The following is a 22960-nucleotide window of genomic DNA, read 5'->3' on the forward strand; positions in this document are numbered from 1 at the left end:
GATGTCTGGTCAGGTGACTTTTTTGTTTTAAACATGTAGCACAGTATTTCAGTGTCAACACTTTGTTCTCAGAATTACATGCTAAATCGGTCTGAATGTATTACACTTGATTGTACTCTCACTTAAACAGGTGCAAGTAAGGAGTAACTTTGCCAAAGTCATCTTCATTGGAACTCCATTAAACTCTGGATTTATGAAGGTGCAAAATGAGTGTTAGTGGGAGGAGAATAAGATATATGGTTTCTAATGGCAGGCCTACCATAACAATGAATATCAAAAATCCTTTATGTAATATCCCAGGATGTGAATTCCAAATTGAAGGGATGTTGCTATGAACAAATATTTCTTGATATGGAAGCAAAAGCGTGATGTGACCCTAAGGATGGGCAAGCCTTTTCCAATAAAATGTGTTATTTGTAACTATAGTAAGTACAGATTTTTCAGAAAGAAATGTTTATCAAGTTGATGATTGTCCCATAAGTAACTGTTAAATATAATCTGCAATTTTCTCTCCTAAATCAGCAATACCTCTTTTATAAACATTACAATAATATTTTAAACTTTTGCAATAAAACAGCAAGGATTTAATAAAATTCATGGCTGTTCATTATTTATTTTGGTTTGGGGTTTTTTGCAATATCCAAATAATACTTTAAAGAGATGTTTTTACCTTGTAAATATCCACTGCAGATGTTTTCCTTCACATGGGTAAAGAGGTTAGTCTGAAGAACTGAGAATACAGCAATATTCTTTATAATAACCTTTTTTTGTTTTCTGATTCTCTTTCTTTAACTTCATTTACCATCCATCCCTTTTTCTGTCATTCTGTCTCTCTCTTATTTTTCAGTGTGTCACCATTCTCTATCTTAAGGTCTTTCTAACCACTTTCTAGGTTCTCTGTACACTTACCTTTCCATAGTGGTCTCTGGATTAAATCCTGGCCTCACCAAAGTCAAAACCGAAAATTCCATTAACTTCAAGGTGGCCAGGATTTCACCCCTTAACTGGAAGAGAATACATGAATCAAGGGGCTGCGGCAGTACAAGATCAGGGCTCTCAGTCTGGCTCATTTTCGGAACATTAAGTTCACTTAAGGAATGATAAGGGAGAACACAGAGTGATGCAAATGAGTGGAGGAATGAAATAGGCAGAATAGCAATTGAAAGAGGAGGACAAGGGAAGAAAGGATGATAAAGAGCAGTCTGGCAAGAGACTGCTGATGGTGGAGGTTACACAGTTGATGAGACATTTTTGAGAACTGGTAAACAAATCTCAATAAATGGAGAAGAGTCAAAGATTAGGTATAATGATCAGTTCATCTAGCTGATGAATTGATGGTGGGTGGATTAACAGAGGCAATTTGTGTTATATCATGGAATACTGGGTATTGTGAAGATGCACATGATGTCTTATGGCTTCAGTGGCTGGCAGTGGCATGTTGTTCCCTGAGAGCTGGAAACTTTTATAATCTTAAATGCACAGTGAAAAAGAGATCAGTTGGAATTGGAATGGCTTAAAGCACCAACTTCAACACTTTTATCAGATTTTAGTTTTAACTGTTCTTACAAATAATACCCAAGGCTGCTGGAAGTAAAGGATAGTGGGGGGAAAAATGGTTCTCTCATTTTCAGTTTATTTACTCTGTGCATTGGCACATTGTACACACTCAGATTCACTCAGTTGTCACATGTGCTCTCTTCGCACTGTTCTGAAGGTCCACTGGCAAGACAAAATATAAACTATTATCATCCCTGAAAGAGCAAAAACAGCCAGCTTTGAGGCAATGATTATCAAAGCTCTGCTTGGACAGACAGGTCATATTATCAGAATGGGGAATGACAGACTCCAGAAAAACGTCCTCTGTGGTGAGCTAAAACTCAGAAAGCCCAGGAAGGGCAGTCAATATAGATGCTTCTAACACACCCTGAAACATCACAACTCATGTGGCATAAATATTGATAACTTCAAAGACTCAGCCAAGGACAGACCTGAATGGAAAGCAGCTATCAATAAAGGTTGTAAACACTTTGAGAAAGACAGATGCAAAAAACTGATTGAAAAAAGATCCTGGCATCATGTCAAGTCTTCAGTGGGTGCCTACACATACCTGTGTGATATCTGTTTTGTAAGCTTCCTCTTTGCAGAAATGACTATAAAGCCACAAGAGAACACACAAGATGCTGTGATGTTATCATCAGATTCAATGCACAGCCATATATACTCAGATTCACTGTTTTCCCTGTGTAGCTAGAAATTCTGTTTCCCCTGGCTATGTGGGTCTTTCGCACAGCAACAGAGAGGATAAAAACATCTTAAAATAGAAACGTGATTTTTGGATCTTGAAAATGGGCAAGTGGTTTCAGGGGCAACCTGAAACTACTGTTAATTAATAATTTGAAATTAGATTTCAAGTTGATAGTGTTCCTTTAAGTGTGCTTAATCCAGAAGATGGGGCATTCTGTTTTTATTCTTCATGGGAAACCTGACATATATATGTAACAGAGGAATAGAATAGAAATTGTGTTAATTTTTTCCATGACCTTTAATGAATAATTCAGACTTTTTAATATTTTATACTGGATTATATATAAATGCCTTGTATTTTGTGTTAGAGAGATATTAATTTCATATGTGACATGCTGCTTTATTTTTGTATTTTATTTATTAATATTATTAAACTATGTGAAATACATGCCTAAATTTGAATAAGCATATTAATGGAAGTTTCTGCAATGTGATAAGTTAAAAAAATTGAATCTTGATGATCATGATAATGTCACTGGATTGAAATTAATCTTTTTTCCTTTTTAAAATGAGCCTGAACCCACAAGTTGAATTATTCTACCATACATTAATGAGGTGAAACCAGCCATTTAATTTTGAACAACACAGCAGTTTCAACAATGACAAACAAACCATTTACAAAGGCAACAGTTGTATGAAAAACAATTCCTTTGGGGGCGGAGCAGGGGCAGACATTCTAGATAATTTCAGGCCTGATCCATTGCTCAAGAAAGCTAATGGGAACTAGATCAGGATGTGAATCCTGGAAACAAGATGGTTACCAAGCAATAACATGCAAAAAAATGAAAAGAAATTGCTGTCAAAGTAAGCCATTAATATTTTACCATGCCTGACTGGATGAATCTCTGCTCACCAAAAAAGGCTTGCATGCATCCGATGAAGTGAGCTGTAGCTCACGAAAGCTTATGCTCAAATAAATTTGTTAGTCTCTAAGGTGCCACAAGTACTCCTTTTCTTTTTGCAAAAAAGCCTGCAAGTAAATCCCAGTTCCATTGAAGCAAATTGGAGTTTTATCATTGACTTCCGTTGGGCCAGGATTTCATCTATAGAGCTTGTTTCACAACTTCATTACTGCAATATTATGCTGGTGTAATTCCGTTTAGATCAGTGGAGTTACACAGGTGTAAAACTGGAATAATGAAGCGGTGAAACAGGCCCTTAATTTCCCCCCTCCTAATTTACTTGGTAATTGTTTTCTCTTGCTTTCTATAGAGATTGGGCCACAAAAATCAGTACTGTAGGACAACATACTGAAATGACTTTTTAAACTGTACCTCTGTAACTTGTGAGTGCATCTATCTGTATGTACAAAACTCCAGATTTGCATGCATAAAATATATAATTGCATACATAGGTTCCAATCTGTTATTTGTATGTACTGTAACTTACTCTGCATGTGTGAATGTGGGGTTTTGTATTCAGAATTGTATGCAGAATGGATTGTTAAATGCAGCTGGGAAATAAGCTCTAAGATAATTAAAATGATGAATTTTATCAAGATCAATGAAACTGGAAGAGCACGAAAAACTAGACTGACAGATTGTGTTTGAGTTTCTGGACTCTGAATATCATGCTTGGCCCCTTTTTTTGAGATTGCAAGTTTGGTTGATAAAAGTAATAATGTTGATGTAATATACTTGCACTTCTGTAAAGTGTTTGACGTGGTACCACACAACATTTTGATTAAAACAACTAGAAAGATATAAAATTAACATGCACATATTAAATGGATTAAAAGCTAACAGGTCTGAAAATGTAATAGTAATTGGCAAATCATCAACAACAGGTGTCTCTCTAATGGGGTAATGTAGGAAAGGGTGTCAGCCCATGGTATTTAACATTTTTATTAATGACCTGTGTAAAGGGGCTATGCCGGGGTTCGACCCTCTCCGGGGCGGCAGGGAGCCACACTGGTTCGCTACACACAGTTAACTTTGGGGAATTTGTCCAGCCACCAGAGTCTCCCTCGGCAGCCCTTGCGGTAACTGGATGGAGCACTGTAGGCCCGGACCCTGAGTCAGGGCGGGGCACCAAATAGTCAGTAGCTCAGGCCCTCAGGCAGGGGCTGAGCAAATAGCCCACTGTCAGTAGGCCAGGTCCTGGGCCAGGGCAGGGGGAACAAACAGTCAATAGTTCAGGCCCTCAGGCAGGGTCTGAGCAATACAGCATGTGTGAATTAGCCCAGGCCTCCAAGGACCTGGAAGAGGGGGAGACTGCTGCCCATGAGTTGGGTGGTAGGAGGGACGCAGGCCCACCCACTCCACTGCGTCCCAGCCCGGGGCCCTCACAGCAGCAAACGACCCGCTGCTGGGTCAGTGGGGATCCTGACTGCAACACACTGACATGGGTTCTGGCAGAGTTACAGTCAGACTAGGGTCGGCTGCCCCGGGCTACTTCCTAACTCCCCTCCTTCTGGTACCTGGGTCCCAGAAGTGTTCTCCGGGGGTCCAGCACCATGGGTTGCTCGGGGCAGTGGACAAAGGCCCGGCCTGGATAGCTGGCACAGGGCAGGGCTGGTAACTCCCCTGGGTAGCTGGCACAGGGCAGGGCTGGTAACTCCCCTGGGTAGCTGGCGCAGGGCAGGGCCGGTAACTTCCCTGGGTAGCTGGCGCAGGGCAGGACTGGTAACTCCCCTGGATAGCTGGCGCAGGGCAGGGCCGGTAACTCCCCTGGATAGCTGGCGCAGGGCAGGGCCGGCCAGTCTTGGCGTGGACCTGGGGCTGTGGGGTTTTCCCAGTCGCGGTCTAGGCTGGCTACGTCTGGCCTCCCCAGCAGCTGGTCCTCTAGTGAGCTCTGAGGGCCCGCCTTTATATTTCTAGGTCGTGTCTTTCTACTTCTGGGTCGCTGCATGTCTCTCTGAGAGGCGGGCTCAGAGCTTCCTGGCTCCACCCACTCTGGTGTCTGGAGGGGCTCGACCCTCTCTGGGGCGGCAGGGAGCCGCACCGCCTCGCTACAACCTGGAAGAAAGCAAAATCATCAGTGATAAAGTTTTCAGATGACACAAAAATTGGGGAAGTGGTAAATAATGAAGAAGACAGGTCTCTGAAACAAAGCAATCTCGATTTCTTGGTAAACTGGGGGCAAGCAAACAAACTAATTTCCCCATGCTCATTTCCCCCTACTATTACTCACACATTCTTGTCAACTGTTTGAAATGGGCCACCATGATTACCACGACAAAAGTGATTTTTCCTCCTGTTGATAATAGCGCACTTCCACTTTAATTGAATTGCCTTGTTAGAACTGACCCCCCACTTGGTAAGGCAACTCCCATCTTTTCATGTGCTGTGTATTTATACCTGCCTACTGTATTTTCCACTCCATGCATCTGAAGAAGTGGATTTTAGCCCATGAAAGCTTATGCTCAAATAAATTTGTTAGTCTCTAAGGTGCCACAAGTACTCCTCATTGTTTTTGCTGATACAGACTAACACGGCTACCACTCTGAAACCTGTCTAAATGTAAATATATACATCTAGGAACAAAGAACAAATGCCATATTTACAGGGTAGGGAATTCTATCCTGGAAATCAGTGACTCTGAAAAAGATTTGGGGTTCATCATGGATAATTAGCTGAACATGAGGTGAGTGCGATGCTGTGGCCAAAAGGGCTAATGTGATTCTGGAATGTATAAGCAGGGGAATCTCCAGTAGGAATAAAGAGGTGATTTTACTTCAGTATTTGGCACTGGTGCAACCACTGCTGGAATGCTGTGTCCAGTTCTGGTGTCCACAATACAAGAATGATGTTGATAATTCAGAGAAGAGCCACGAGAATGATTAAAGGATTAGAAAACATGCCTTATAGTGGTAGACTAAAGGATCTCAATCTGTTTAGCTTAACAGAGAGAAGGGGTGACTTGATTACAGTCTACAAGTACCTAAATGGAGAACAAATATTTAATAAGGGGCTTTTCAATCTAGCAGAGCAAAGGGTATAACACCATTCAATGACTGGAAGCTGAAGCTAAACAAATTCAGATTGGAAATAAGACATAAATTGTTAATGGTGAGAGTAAATTTACCAAGGATCTTAATGGATGCTCCATCACTGATCATTTTTAAATCAAGATTGGAGGTTTTTCTAAAATATCTGCTCTAGGAAATATTTGGGGAAGTTCTACGGCCTATGTTATACTGGAGGTCAGACTAGATGATCAAAATGGTCCCTTCTGGCCTTTAAATCTATGAACCTCATGTCACATCCCTGTTCAAAGCATATTTGGTTTCTCAGGCAAGACACTAACACTAAAACTGAATATGGATAATTTACTGCAAACGTGAATGAAACAATTGATGAAGCAATTAAAAAAGACAATCCAGAACTCTCCCTCCCTTTTGCCAAGCTGAATCTTGACACTATGAGAAATTCCAAAGATCTTTCCATTTTGATACAACTGGGTTTTATTAGTCAATTCTGGGTAAATGAATAACTTCAGTTTGTATCCTTCTTCTCATCCTACTTGACCATAGTGCAGCTTTAGATATTTCCAATCTCTTTAATCATTCTCAATACCTGTGAGCATAGATTCTGGGACTGCTCATCCAGTTGCCCAAGTTCCTCACAGAGAGGGCGTGGATGGGCAGTGGTGGCCAGAATAGCATCCTCTGCTTAGATGAGTCCAATGGATGACATAGCATCCTGGAAGAAGCCAAGTTGCAACCCCACAAACTGCCTGTGAATTGTGAGGATGGAGTACACTGCCACAATCTATAGGCCGGCTGTATCTTGGCTTCTCCCTGGATACTGTTCTAGCCATTGTCTTCAGCTATGTCATCTATGCAAGAGTTTTGTACTGCTGGTTCAACATAGTCACAAGATCATACAAGCACTCCTCTGGCTCAACCCAAGCCGGTTCTCAACTCTCTCCACCTGCTCCAAATAAGGTGGGCATGAGGCACCTCTTGCACAGCCCCTCTGTGTTCCTCTCAGTCTTGTGATGCTGGAAGCTTTGGATTGTCTCTCATTCAGGTGAATTGCTTCTTAGCAGTTTTGCCTGAGTAATGGCAGGATTTAGCCTGTAATGTGTTTGGCCATTACTGTAGACTATTGCAGTAGTGGTATGTCTGCTATTACTCCGTTTCTTGGACCCTCTTCTGCTATATACCTTTATCTCGGTTAATTTACCCCAGTTAATTAATGTCTGACGTTCTTCTATACCTCCATAGTTATTTCATATGTATAAAATGACCACAGTATATCACATTCCCCAGAATTATGTGATCATGTCATGAAACACCCTGTCATCATAACTGCTTGCATTTGTGGATGGGAAAGCTCAGGTAACCCCAGAGCTCTTTTCCAGCTCCCAAAAATCTATAAGTCATACAGCTCCACAAAGGGATTGAATTAATGCTGTCATTGGTCTCTCTCTGAATCTCCTGATTTTAGATGTCTCAGCTTTAATATTTCATCAGCATATTTTTGTATCCATATATTAATGATAAATACCATGAACAAATGCTTCACTTCACTTTTTGTCTCAGTGTACCTTCAGTAATACCTAGCAGTGATGCAAACATATGGAGGAGGGCTTACTTAAGCTAATCGACATTACTGCAGACTTCATCCCTTGCAGGGAAACACAGTGCTTATCAGTTCACATCAGCTTCTGCCCAGAGAATACTAGCAACAACATTGCTAGGCTCTTCATTATGATATTCTCAGCTAGCTGAGTTTTAAACATTTCCATAACCACCTTGCCATGGATTTGGACACAGATCAGGAAGCTTATTCGTCGTCCTCTTGCTTATGCCACACACAATCAGGCACTTTGACAATTCAAGTGTCATAAGCAATTCAGCTCAGGCTCTACATGCTAAGGTTCACTGGTCAAGGTTACATGCTGTCTTTTGCTTCTCTATTTGCTTTATGCACAGGTGCATCCAGTAAGTTTTATGGTTTGCATTTTCACCCCTATGCAGACTGGGCTGGATTCATCCAGGTCTTCTGCTAGCACAAACACTGATGGAGGCCCCTCATCACCAACAAACCACTAGGGGATGAGGATGCTGCAGTGCTAAAGCACTTCGACCTCGTTTGTTCTGGTGGGGGAGGGGGTTAATTAAGGGCCATTGCAAGCTAAAAGTGAGCACTATGGTTGGAAAGGGTGCCGGGGTGACTGGGAGTGCACTGATTCAGTACCCCTGGTGAAGCCTCTGTGATGGGTTAAAAACAGCCCTAGGCAGCTGTGACGTTATTGACTTGAACTGGGACCGTACAGATAATTGTTGCAACCAAGGTCCTGTAGTATCACCAATTCCTATATAAAGGGGGTCAAATGAGGTAACTAAGACAAGGTTATGGTTTGCTGGTTATGATTATGCTATCTGTATATGTGTATCATTTTTATAGTTGAAGTTATGAATATTGGCTCTATACTGTCTGTATTTCAAACTTATGCTATGTTTCTGGGTGACACCCCAGACAAGTTGGTGTCAGCTCTGCCTAGCCTGCTTGATGGCCTATTAAGGACCATCACCTATACAACTGACCCACTGAGAGAAGGCAGACACGCCTTGTGACTCAGCAAGGTATGCAGGGACATGCTTATGGACAGAACTCTGAGGTTTTTCCCGACCATGTGATGGACAGCTTGTCTTTGGAACAAAGAAAGAAAGACCACATGGCAAGACAGTACAAAAAGCTGCTGCAGCTCCTCCATCTTGTCTTCAATCCTGCTTCTTACCTCTGGAGGGACTTTGCTACACTGAAGCTTTGAACCAAGGACTGAAAGACCCATCCCAGCTGTGGATATACTCCAGAGACTTGATTTGAACCTGCAGTTTATTCTATCACTGCTGCAAGCCTGAACCAAGAACTTTGGAATTATTGTATGTAATTGATTCCATTTAACCAATTCTTGCTCTCATCTATATCTTTTTCCTTTTATGAATAAACCTTTAGATTTTAGATTCTAAAGGATTGGCAACAGTGTGATTTGTGGGTAAGATCTGATTTGTATATTGACCTGGGTCTGGGGCTTGGTTCTTTGGGATTGAGAGAACCCTTTTTCTTTTACTGCGGTATTGGTTTTCATAACCATCTGTCCCCATAACGAGTGGCACTGGTGGTGATACTGGGAAACTGGAGTGTCTAAGGGAATTGCTTGTATGACTTGTGGTTAGCCAGTGGGGTAAAATCAAAGTCTTCTCCATCTGGCTGGTTTGGTTTGCCTTGGTGTGCATAGAAACCCCAGCCTTGGGCTGTAACTGCCCTGCTTGAAGCAATTTGTCCTGAATTGGCACTCTCAGTTGGGTCCCACCAGAACCAGCATCATTACAGCAGCCAATTAGAAAGGGGCTGAGAGGAGCAGCCAAATATAGCCCGGCAGGCTCATATAAGAAGGGCTGCAGGGCAGAGTGGAGGGCAGTAGCTGACTGGAGCTTGAGGGGGAGAAGACCAGGCTCCTAGCAGGAGAAAGGAGCCCCAGCACCTGGGATTATTCAGTGCTGCAAGCAGGGACCGTGGGAGCTAGAGGGAGCTCCTGGCAGGCTGCGAGGGCCTACAGGCTGAAGCCCTGAGGTAAGGGCAGAAAAGGGTGCTGGAGCCACATGGGAAGCCCCAAAGGACTAATTGCCACTGAGGTAGTTGATGGATGGAGAGTGAAGATCCCCAAGAATGGGGGAACACAGAGTGTGTCACAGTCAGAGCACAGTGTCACTGAAGAGGACTCTGCCATCCTGGGAATGGTGTGGGTCTTGGAATGAAAGTGATGGCAGCGAGGCACCACCAGAGGAGGGTGCCCTGGCGAGTAGAGCTAATTCCTGTGATAGCCATTAGGAGGTGTCAGAGTGGTGGGTCCCACCCTATCACAGGCTCCTTCTGAAGAAGCTCCTACAGTGCTCTGATGGGACTAAGACCATCTCTTGGCAGAAGGTAAACTCAAGGGCAGTTTAGATAACATCTGCCCCTTGCTGGGATCAATCCCATCTTGTGTGATAGGTTTAGCTGGGACAGGATGGTGTAATTTATACCTCTCTGTGCCAGGTTTTCTATACCTGACCCCCACTCTCTAACATGTCTGCTATTTTCAAAGTCTACTGGAGGAAAGTGAATTGAAATACCCAGCTCTATCCTCTTGGGTGTGTTCAAGTATTCCACTGCAAATCAAACTAATGATAGAAAAACAAAACAACTCACTAATGAAGGGGGAACCTCAAGAGGTTCAGATGCTCTGTTGAATCCAGGTAAACACACAAAACAGCAGATGTTATTGTAAACTAAGCTATGGTGACTCTGCTTTAGCCACACTCCCATGACTCCCCGTTGAACATAGCACCAGTCTCTCGCTATCTTCTTACAGATTCTTCCAAAAATGGCTGGGAGAATCCCCAACACTGCTTTGGCTCATGTCTTCGTGGAGAGGCTGGATAACACACTCACTCTCTGACCATTAGTCCTGGCCTGGCAGAGGCTTGGTGGCCATTTCCTGTCCCTTTTATATGTGACCTCCTATTCCATCTGTGCTCTAGTACAGAGGAAACCATCTATATTTCATATTTTTCTAGGGCTTCTCTGGAACCTGGAACCCAGAGTACACCTCAGCTTGGGACATCTCAAAGTGAGTTAAACAACGCGGTGGTTTCAGAAGCTGAGGTAAAATCTGTTTGTAATAAGCTAAGTGGTAGCCTCATGTGCAGCTGCCAGTACAATTAAGTGAACAGTGGATTGAAGTTCTGGCTGCCACCACTGCCAGTAGAGTTGCCACCTGACCAGGTTTTCCCAGGGTTATCCCATTTTTGGAGGTAGCTGCCCCAAGACATCCGTAAGGGTGTCAGTTTTATACCAACTGTCCAGTTTTATGGCCTCACTATCGTCCTGGGGGGTTTGTACCTCAGATATGACAACCCTAACTGCCAGAGCTGGAAGGATTTAATTAAAACAGATTTTAGTCATTTATCTACATACATATCAGCTTCCCACTTCCCCCTAGAATTTCAAAGAGTGTTACTGGCTGCTTCAGGTGTTTTCCTGGGCCAAGGTTCTTCTTGTTCCTTAGAGCTCTTCAACAACCCCAGTTTAATCTGAAACTTGCTAGTAATGGCCTCACTAACTTTGCTGACACCCAGGGGAGATATTTTGAAGAGCCTAATTATCTGAAATCCCCTCCCTCATACCAGATCCCTTCCCTTCTTGTCTCCCACCCCCATCATCTCTGCTGACACCCACTCCAGTTGCCTCTGACATTTCCTTCCTTTTCCCGTATTCGTACTAGTAACACCTACTGGACCATGTGGAGCTGTAGGTCTGTTAGACAAGTGCTACAATTAAAGCTTCCCAATGGTACAATTTAGCCTTGTGCTTACAGGTTTCAGGACACCAGGACTAAGTTTAGGAGTATATTAGGTCATAAATGTAATATAATTCTGTTAACATAAACACCAGTGCATCATTCTTTAAAGGCCTCACAACATTCCGCTCCACATAGATATGGCACTCCCCAATATTTCCATGAACATTCTTTCTGAGTTGATGGCTATGATCCAGATAACATTTTACTCCCTGATGTGACTCAGTTCCTCACTTGACCTGGTCCCTTGAAATATATAATACTGAGTCCTCACAATGTTATTGCTGGAATCCACTTACAAGAGGGAGCTGAAAATCCAGTTTTAGATTTATTGTATATGTTTGTTGTCATCTATCTTTTTTCATTCTGTAGAAGTGTAAGACAAATACAGGCTACAATGACCACTCCTAGATACTCATTTAGTGCCCATGTGGTGGGTAAGGGGGCCCCTTAACTTTACACCAGGGCACAATTTGGGCTGCTCACAAAGTCCTTCTCCTACCTGTGGTATACAAAGGATTCTTCCAACAAAACAAATGGTTCTTTTCTCTAACCCTCATTTGGGCGAGAGAGAATCAGAGTAAAATAAAAAGACAAAGGTGGTCAGTCTCTCAGGAAATCTTTTGACCATCCCTTTGGGGTTCTGGCTCTTGTATCCTTGATGAGAATTAGGACCTAACTTCAGTCCCTTCTCTTGGTAACCCCCCACTTTATACCTGGCCCCTATAGTCTCAGGCATGGCAGGGCCTGCAACAGTTTTCCTCTTTGCTGAAGCCAGATATTGCCAAGGCAAAACAGTCTCCCCCTAATCACCACTGCTTCCTTTGGCGAGGACGGGACACGGACACAGGAAGTGGGCTTTTCCTTTTTAAGCTTCTTCCCTCCAGACAGAGCAAAACTTACAGGTGTGTCTGGTTAGTGCTGTCTGAGCCCATAAGAGCTCATTAATTTCCTCTCTTCTAGAGTGAGAGTGTGTGCCTCACAGTCCACTTCCCAGAAATGGCCATGCAGGTAAACAGCCTGCTCTTGCCTCAGCACATTCAAATCTTGCTAACTAGAGATGCCCTTCTGCTTCCATTCAAGTCAATAGTAAAATTCCCAAAGGCTTAAATGGCTACAGCACTGAATCTCCCAATGCATGTGTGAGTGTCTCTTGCACTTTCTTCTTGTGTGCAACGCTTTCTGTGCACAAAGCTTTTGTTTGTTTTTTGTCATTCGTCTTAGAAGAGAGAAAAATCCTCTTTTAAAAAAAAAGACAAAGAAGAAAGGAGTGAATAATAAAATAAGGCAGGCAAATGATCCCAACTAAAATGTTTTGCCTCTTCACCTTCAGCGTGATGGAGCCACTCATCTTCACTTCCTGGTTCTCCTACTTTAACTACAGGGTGATGTGCTTGATTACCCAAGAGATGCCCAGTGTGCATCCTCTAATGCTTAAAAAATCAAGGCACAGATCAGGCAACTTTATACCTTCTTAGACAAATCTTGAAGGCATCCAAGGCAATCTATGAGTGAAGTGCTGCCAAAGGAGAACAAGGGACAGTTTGCATAAAAAGTGTTTTATGGCATCAAAACACTGTATTTAACATTAATTTATAATCTGCTTTTGGCTCTCATGGTTTGAGAGAAACTAGTTACTTTGATGATTTTCCTTCCTCCTTCCCCTTTGTTCCTGTTTTCATTTTAATTGTGTTTCTTGTCTTCATTAAACTTTTCTCATTTCCAATTCTCAGCTCTGCTGTCTCCATGAACAAACATAGACATGATTCTCATTTATGCTTAAAGCCCCTTTATACTGTTCTGAACATAAAATAGGTGTAAGTTACATTTAATGCCCTTTTACCCTGCCAGAGCGGTGTAAAAGAGCCTTAGTTTAAATGAGAATCAGCCCACAAAGTGTCTTGTGCTGTACTCTCTATATAAGCCAAATAACTCTGAGGTCTGGTCTACATGTGAAAGTTGTACTAACTCATTTAGTATAATCAGTGTAAACCTCTCTTGTGGATACTCTTATTTCTATTAAAGAGTGCCTTGTAGCAAATAAATGGCAAATAAGTTTTCATTTTCACCAATCTTACAATTTGTGACATGAATCAGTTTACAGGGCATCTGCATGTAGAAGGAAGAAGTCCTCTTTGTTACTTAGTTTATTATACATAGTATTTGAATTACGCAACAAGTAAAGCAATATTCTTACCACTAGAGGGAACTGTTCTACAAAAATAGAACGTAATTGATGATACTTTTGCACAATAGGATACCAATTTCACTGTGTAAAATGGGTGCAGTTCTCACTGACTCACACACTTATTCTGAAGCACATTGTTTCATGGCCTCTCTCGCTTTCTAACTCCTTTTTGTCAAGGAAGCAGTTTACTAATCGTTTTCCATGAGGAACTCAACAGCAGCAGCAGGCAATGAGCTGAGCTGCTGCCTTTCCATTTGTCCTAAAGGCCATAAGCCGCGGAATGAAAACTATTAGTGCATCATCACTCAGAGAAGTGAACTTTGGTAAAGGCTACAGTTAAAGATTTCCAGCCCCTTATACTCAGGTCATGTGCAGGGTGACACATAGTAATGATTGGTATAGTCATGAAGTTCTCTGGATCTTGTTAGTATTCATTGAGAAATTTCTCACAAACTGGGGCACTCCAGAGCTAGCAGACAGTTTCACGGTACAGTATTTCAAGTATGATATCAAATCTGGAAGATGTCATGCCACCCTTCAAAAGCTTTTTGTTTTTCTGAACGCACTTGAGCAATGTGCGGTGATGGCTGACTTATTTTTTGAAAGAGACAATAATTGTAAGAAACCTGTTCATACAGTATATACTGTGTCTGTAGGTGGATTAATTCAAGACTATTGAATTTAGGCACTCAATTAGATGGAGTAGCCACTATAATTAAGATCATACAGGGTGTAATTTGTCATTGATTAAGTATTTATTCAATTAGAAAGAACTCTTGATTAACCACATGCACATGGAGGAAATCCACATTTTCCCCCTTTGTACCCATGTGTTTTCAGCTAAATAGTAATGGTAACTAACCTAATTATTTATGAAAGTCTAATATATGTGCATACTTTTTGATGTATATTCCCTGGAAACTTAAATAATGCACACAAAAAATTACGGGAGGAAAAATTTGTGTTAAAGTGTCCAATAGAAATAGTATGCTCTAAATATCAATTCTATTTAAATATGAGGGGCTAGCTCCTCAGATGGTGTAAACTCAAATAGATTCAGAAACTTCTATTGGCCACACCAAGTTACACCACCTGAGCACCTGGCCCTAGCACTGTTTTATTTCAGTAAACACCAATATGATTGTCATGTATCAGATTGTTGTTACTACTAATGTTTATCCCAAATACAGATGTAAAATTCATGACTAATCCCACTCTCTAATGTGGGTCAATCCAAGCCACCAGAACTGACCACCACATAACTCTGGAGAGTTTAGGGGACCTGAATTGTGCGTCATGTCAAGGGTGTCAAAGCATTATAAAGAAAAGGAGGATGACTGAGTGATCCATGGACTGGTGCATTCAGGGTCCAACGTCTCCTTATGGACAATGTGAAGGGTGAAGCCATCAAAGCGAAGAGGGGGTGTCTATAGAAGGCCTTGCTGGGGGGCGGGGTGATGACCACCTAATAGACAATTAAACGTTAATGTGGGGCTAGGGGCAACTCTAAAATCAGACTACAATGTGACAGTGTAATCCTCAGATCTATGGGGAAAACAGAGTTTGGGGACTGGCCATGATCCAGGAGCAGCATGGCGATATCAGATTTTTGGGAACTGGGTATGCGTTACAACAGCAGTAAAATTAAATTCCTGCCCCAACACAGGACAGTGGCAATGGTTTCCTATGAGCTGTAACCAGGTAGAGGAATCTACCCTAAGTTACACCAGTCCCTTTCTATACCTAAAGTAACTTTTCAGCCTTTGCAGGAAAAGAGTTATAAAACAACATGACTATGAGAAAAGGATATGTGATCTTAGTATCACTGCTGCTTCTGAAGTACTGAAATCCCTTCCAACTGCACCCAGAAAAATACACAGGGTGTAGTGCTATTTGCCTTTTCGAGCCACCTTCCAGATTTGGATCCACCAAGGCAATTGTACTAACATGACATGGGCTTTTGCCTTTATTTTCCAAAATTCAACAACATTGTTGTTGAAGGAGACCTGATATAAGAACAATAAATGCATTTCATAGAGAAGCCATTCACCAGTAATTCAAGAGTTTAAAGTAAAAATCTTTAAAATTTCACTCCCTCCCCTACTAATTAAAATAGCAGGTTTTCCATTAAGATAGTCTGCCAATTTATGTATTTACTCAGAAAATATCCTACCAATTGCACATCAAAATGTATTGCACTCCTGCCATACGCATGAGAACAAATATAGATAGAGCTGTAAAATTCAGTATATAGTGAATGTTTTGAGAGGCAGGGATCCTACTGCTGGAGTCTATAAACGGATGTGATTGGCATTGTACATACATCATATTAATCAGTGTAATTGGTGCATCTTATGGCTACAGTATTTCTGTACATTGTACCCTCTAAAAGTTTGAAAATGGGTATATGCATGCAATCTTCTTAGCATATGTGCAACATGCTTCAGGTGACACGTGACCAGGATTCATCACTAAATTTGGTCCATTGGTTGGATTATTAGCTTCCCCAGCTAGGGCAGGGTACTGATGGGAAGTAAGACGTGAATGCTGATCCATGGCCCCCATGCATGCAATTAAAACATACGTTTGAACAGAGCAAAATACAAGCCTTTCATCTGGAATTCCAGATAGCTCCTTTCATCAAAATATATAGTCTGCCTTCCTCTTTGTCTTTCAGAAATTATTTCCATCTGCTGTAATTTACCATGTTATAATTTGTTTGGAAAATTAAAGCAATAAAACCTTAGTTTATTGTTTGTCTAAATGGTAGCTATGATTGTCTCAGTAGGTGGTGGTAAATGCTGCAAAAATGCTTTGTAAAGATGCACAGACAAAATAAATGCTAATTACCAAAGACTAATGGAAAAGCATGATGTGTATATAGTTTATTTTTAGACCTTTTTTTGCATGAAGAAAAATGGTCTCTAATCCTACAGAGGTCACTATTAGAAAGATAACAGTTAACACACTCTGATACCAGACATGCCTCAGTTATTTTGTCTTTTATAATAATTATGGTATGGAGTAATTATGGTATCTCAGATACCAAAGTGTGTTAACTGTTTTTTATTGAAAGCCGGTATACATCTATAGTTGGTGTCAGTACTTTCTAAATGCATCAATTTTAATATAACCCTCCAAAATCTCTCTTATGAAAGAAAAACTCACGATACAGACACTGTCAGAAACCATGATGGTCAAGCCTAGTGGTCAGAGCTGTGGCAGTCTGGCCTCCTGGTCAGAGCCAGGGGGCCAGAGCCAGAATCAGGACTCCAGAGCAGAGTTGGAGCCAGGCTGGAGTGAGAACTAGACTGGAGCAGGACTAGGAACAGAGTTGGTGCAGGAACAGGGTTGGAGCAGGCTAAGGCTTGGGGAGTCCATTGCCGCTATCAGGCAAAGGAGAGTTCCAAGCCCTGGAGTGACATTGAGCAGACTGAGCTGCTATGTCTCCTGTGAGGCTCATATACCTTTTCTGAGAGTCACCAGACTAGTTCCTGGTGTGTGAATTGGCTGAAGCCTAGCACAGGAGTGACACATCACCTTACAGACTTAATCTGTTGGATGGCCTATCCCTTCAAAATGTCACAGCAGTTTTGTGGATTCATAGCTGAGATCATAGCACCATAATACCCTGGCTATTTCCTGACTTATTTATATTATGGGCCAGACACAGAAAAAATTAGAAGTTCTTGCGTATCACAGTGTTCCTCCATACACATGGCTGTGCGTTATTTTGCTTTGATAGTCAATAGTTGAGGTAAATGTCAACGCGAACAAAGCACATGAAAAATAGGGCAGTATTCCAAAAACATTCCATAGCCAGATGGCTTGTAGGATTCAGGCTTATAACACTGGCCAGACACCAGGGCCTCAACATTTTATGGTGTCAGGTTCTTGCTATTTTGTCATCAACAGTTTTTTTTCAATATCACTAAAAGTACGTTTTCATTAAATTAGAGTCAAGAAATAAATGAACCTTGGAAAAGTAGGATTGGATTTTTACGCTTAAATGCTTTATATAGCTATCCAGTCTGCTAATTGTCCATTCACAAAATATCAGAAGCACTAGACATTACCTGTGGCTGCAATTTGATAAGGCTTCATGATAAAATTGAAAAAGGCAATAATATTGATCATATAAACTCTGCAAAGTGCAAGAGCTCTTGCAAGAGCTCGTATTTTTATGACACTAAACTGGGAGGAGTGGTAGATATGCTGGAGGGTAGGGATAGGATACAGAAGGCCCGAGACAAATTAGAGGATTGGGCCAAAAGAAATCTGATGAGGTTCAACAAGGACAAGTGCAGAGTCCTGCACTTAGGACGGAAGAATCCCATGCACCGCTACAGACTAGGGACTGAAAGGTTAGGCAGCAGTTCTGCAGAAAAGGACCTAGGGGTTACAGTGGACGAGAAGCTGGATATGAGTCAACAGTGTGCCCTTGTTGCCAAGAAGGCCAATGGCATTTTGGGATGTATATGTAGGGGCATTGCCAGCAGATCGAGGGATGTGATCGTTCCCCTCTATTCAACATTTGTGAGGCCTCATCTGGAGTACTGTGTCCAGTTTTGGGCCCCACACTACAAGAAGGATGTGGAAAAATTGGAGAGAGTCCAGCGAAGGGCAACAAAAATGATTAGGGGACTGGAACACATGACTTATGAGGAGAGGCTGAGGGAACTGGGATTGTTTAGTCTGCGGAAGAGAAGAATGAGGGGGGATTTGATAGCTGCTTTCAACTACCTGAAAGGGTGTTCCAAAGAGGATGGATCTAGACTGTTCTCAGTGGTAGCCGATGACAGAACAAGGAGTAATGGTCTCAAGTTGCAGTGGGGGAGGTTTAGGTTGGATATTAGGAAAAACTTTTTCACTAGGAGGGTGGGGAAGCACTGGAATGTGTTACCTAGGGATGTGGTGGAATCCCCTTTCTTAGAAGTTTTTAAGGTCAGGCTTGAGAAAGTCCTGGCTGGGATGATTTAGTTGGGAATTGGTCCTGCTTTGAGCAGTGGGTTGGACTAGATGACCTCCTGAGATCCCTTCTAACCCTGATATTCTATGATTCTATGAACTGGATTTCCATGTATTAGCAAATCTTCTATGTTCCATTTAATCTGTCAGTCTATTTTAATCATAATGTGTTGAAACTTGAGAGCTTGGTTTTGCCATTTTTCTTCCTTTTACTTATTAGAAATATTATTATATATACGCTGAAGAAGTTCATAGATTATTCCTATTTATTTGCTACTATTATGCTAGACTCTCCATATTACAAGGCTCAATAAGCTGCAATCAAATGAATTTATTATACTCTACATTTATAACAAAATAGCACACTTTGCAAGAAGTGAAAGCTTAGTGTGAAACAAAGGAAATTGTTAATCAACAGCTTTTCAACTGGATCTTCTTTTAGTGTTGAAGTAAACCACTAAAAATGGCAACTATTGTCTAATATATATAATAGCTAAGGACTCTGGGTCCTTATTTGGTCTTACGTTAAAGGACATACTCAGTCTTAAAATGATAAAACAATCAGAAGTAATTTTATTTGCTATCAAAATGTAGGCCATACTTCAGAAGTAGCCAGCTATGTCATTCCCAGGCTATTAGAAATCAGCACATCATAGATGTAATCCATTTTGGTTAGCCGTAATGCATGGTGTCAGAGGAACTGCTGCAGGCTGTAACATAAATAAGATGTGTCCCTCTTACAGATTTTATTAGGCAGTTCCAGAGCAGGTTGGGCATCATACTGTCTCAGCAATATAACAGCATGTTTATTGTAGCTCTTTTTTTCCCTGGGAAACAATGATATTTTGGATTATTAACTAGATATCACAAAAATATAATGGTGAACACAGAAGCTATCGTATGTTACTTACTGTGGGTAAAATTCATGCTTTTACAGAGGATCAACACAAGTCTTACTTAGGGCTGCAATATAGGCATATGCATCATCTGTGGTAAGGTAAGAGAAAATGAGTATGTCTGAACTGGCAAGACATCCTGAAGCATTTCTACAAGTGAAGTTATACTATATGTATATTTATATTGTAAGCAAAATCCTATTGGCCTCATTCCTTGATGAAGGTAAAGAATAGTAAAGTTCCACACGGCAACTTGCCTAAGAGACCAAGAGGGGATTAGAGTAAGGGCTTTATCTGGCTTTCCTGGGGGGAGGGGAATCTAATTTCCTCATTTTAAAATAAGGATACAGGAGGATATTAAAGTTAGGACTCTGAATAAACTGAATTTCTATGACCAAAGTAGAGTTTAACTCCATTGTAGTCTTTCATATTAATTAATTGCTGACACTGGGTGGATTAGTAGGTTGAACTGACTGAAACACAGAGACTCAGAAGAAAATTAGAAGTCTCATTTGATTTCAGTGGAGAATTAATGCAAATCAGAATCGGGTCAACAGAATTAAACTTTCTTAAGGAAACTTTCTTTTTGCTTACCCTTTTAAACTTCCAGAGCCCTTTCATCAGTCAGATGGCAATTATTAGCGAATGGAAAAGGAGGACTTGTGGCACCTTAGAGACTAACAAATTTATTTGAGCATAAGCTTTCGTGAGCTACAGCTCACTTCATCGGATGCATTCAGTGGAAAATACAGTGGGGAGATTTATATACACAGAGAACATGAAACAAATGGGTGTTACTATACACACTGTAATGAGAGTGATCAGGAAAGGTGAGCTATTACAGCAGGAGAGCGGGCGGGGGCGCGGGGGGGCGGGGTGGGAGGGGGAAACCTTTTGTAGTGATAGTCAAGGTGGGCCATTTCCAGCAGTTGACAAGAACATCTGAGGAACAGCTGGGCGGAGTGGGGGGGGGGAAGGGAGGGAGATAAACATGGGGAAATAGTTTTACTTAGTGTTATGACCCATCCACTCCCAGTCTTTATTCAAGCCTAAGTTAATTGTATCCAGTTTTCAAATTAATTCCAATTCAGCAGTCTCTCGTTGGAGTCTGTTTATTAGTCATGTTTATTCCCGCCTCCCTCCACCCCGCCCGCTGTTCCTCAGACATTCTTGTCAACTGCTGGAAATGGCCCACCTTGATTATCACTACAAAAGGTTTTTTCCCCCCCGCTGGTAATAGCTCACCTTACCTGATCACTCTCATTACAGTGTGTATGGTAACACCCATTGTTTCATGTTCTGTGTGTATATAAATCTCCCCACTGTATTTTCCACTGAATGCATCGGATGAAGTGAGCTGTGGCTCATGAAAGCTTATGCTCATATAAATTTGTTAGTCTCTAAGGTGCCACAAGTCCTCCTTTTCTTTTTGCGAATACAGACTAACACGGCTGCTACTCTGAAACCTGTTATTAGCAAATGGTGGCTTTGTAACTTTAAAATATTATTTTAAAAATTGGAAGGATGCCATTCCTAATTCATGGGCTTTAGCTGGAGAAAGAAATAAAAAACTAATTGCCAATTCAGTATATTTAAATGTATACATTTTATGTTCTTGTTATGTTCATAGGGTTATTATTATTTCCTACAACACAGGGCATATATCACCTCATTTATCCTCCTGTGAGTGGTGAATCTGTCAGCTCTGTATTATAGCCTGGAGGAGAAGTACTTTCCTATCACTACTCTTCAGCCCCACTATCGCCAAGAGCATGACATACTGAACCTCTTTTATCGGAGGAGGGATCTGGCCTGAGGCCCATTCTTCTTGTGTGTCAGGCCCAGTAAATAACCTCATCACAGCACAGAGAAGAGACCATATTGTGAAAATAAATGAAGGCTGAGAGCAATTTATTTGTCACTTGTAACAAATCACTGCACAAATCATAGCTGTCCAGCTTTCATTCCATTCCTTTACAGATCTATTGCTCTAATGAGTCCTATTAATATAAGGCCTTGCTGGCTAATTAATCTTCCTCCAGGACATGAGAGGAATAACTGCTAGACCAGAAGCCTCATTGTTTCTCTTAGTGCTTTGCAATTCTTAGATATCCTGTTAGTAAGCCTTTAATTAGGGCAAATATTCCATGTCTTTGAGGGTGTGATATATAAATAGCTAGGTTGGCTCTCTTAAACAACTAGGGTTTTTTTCATTTTTTTTCTTTAAGACAGATGAGGGTTATTTCCTTTCATTAAGATGTTAATGAGATGCTGACAAGTGTTTGGTATTTTTAACATAATTAACTGTAGGGTTATTTTTGTTCTTTTCAAGCTATTTTTCAATGTGCCTTTTATTTTCTAAGTAGCTCATCCTATAATTAGAGGTAATGAAATAGTTCAGATGAAAAACCTGATTCTTTTAAAACAAAACCTGATGATTTGTGGGTAGGTCTTTGATAAACATTCTGAAGTTCACATCCATACTTTTCAAGTTAAACTGAATGTTAAGTGTGCTGTTGGATAAATGAGGTTTTCTGTACCCACTTCTTGAAATGAACAAGCCATTCACAGTAACTAAAGCTCTTGCTGAAAAAGATTAGATAGGGGAAAGCCAATTTGGAATAGTTAAGAATCAGCCCAAACCTCAAACCACACCATTCTCAAGGATACTGTGTGGTGAATAAAGCAACATATTATTTGTGAACGTTTGTTTAAATTAGAAGGAGGAATTTGATTCAACTTAAGTTGATTCTAGTCCTGGGTGAATAATGGGGGAGGTGGGAGGTTCACTGGATATTTTAATTTTAAATATCATGAAATTAATGAAGGGCAGTGTATCTAGTAGAGCACTGGACTGGGCATCAGGAGTCCTGAATTCTCTCACTGACCTGCTGTGTCTCATTGGGCAGGTCATTTCCCATGTCTATGCTTTCCTTCTCACTCTTTGCATATCCTGTCCATTAAGAGCATGAACTCTTTAGGGCAAGGACTATCTCCCTATGTGCTTGTACAGTACCTAGCACAATAGGGCCTCAACTTTAGTGTGGGTCGCTAGGCACTACTTTAATACAAATAATAACCTTTACCTCCACCAAGGAATTAGGCAAATAGGACTTTTTCTGTAATTTAAATGTAAATAATAATGGTGAAATGCACTCGTGCGAAGGCAGCCCACATGAGGTCTGTCCATCACTTAAATCCTACTTACACCCTACTTTGCAGTTTTATGTGGAACTTAAGTAGTTCATCAACTTTTTGCTGGCTGTCTGCACAGAAGTGAATTTATTCTAGGTGAATATGTTTGCTAGTT

This window comes from Eretmochelys imbricata, chromosome 1 (assembly GCF_965152235.1).
Source record: "Eretmochelys imbricata isolate rEreImb1 chromosome 1, rEreImb1.hap1, whole genome shotgun sequence".
In the NCBI taxonomy this organism is placed as follows: Eukaryota; Metazoa; Chordata; order Testudines; family Cheloniidae; genus Eretmochelys; species Eretmochelys imbricata.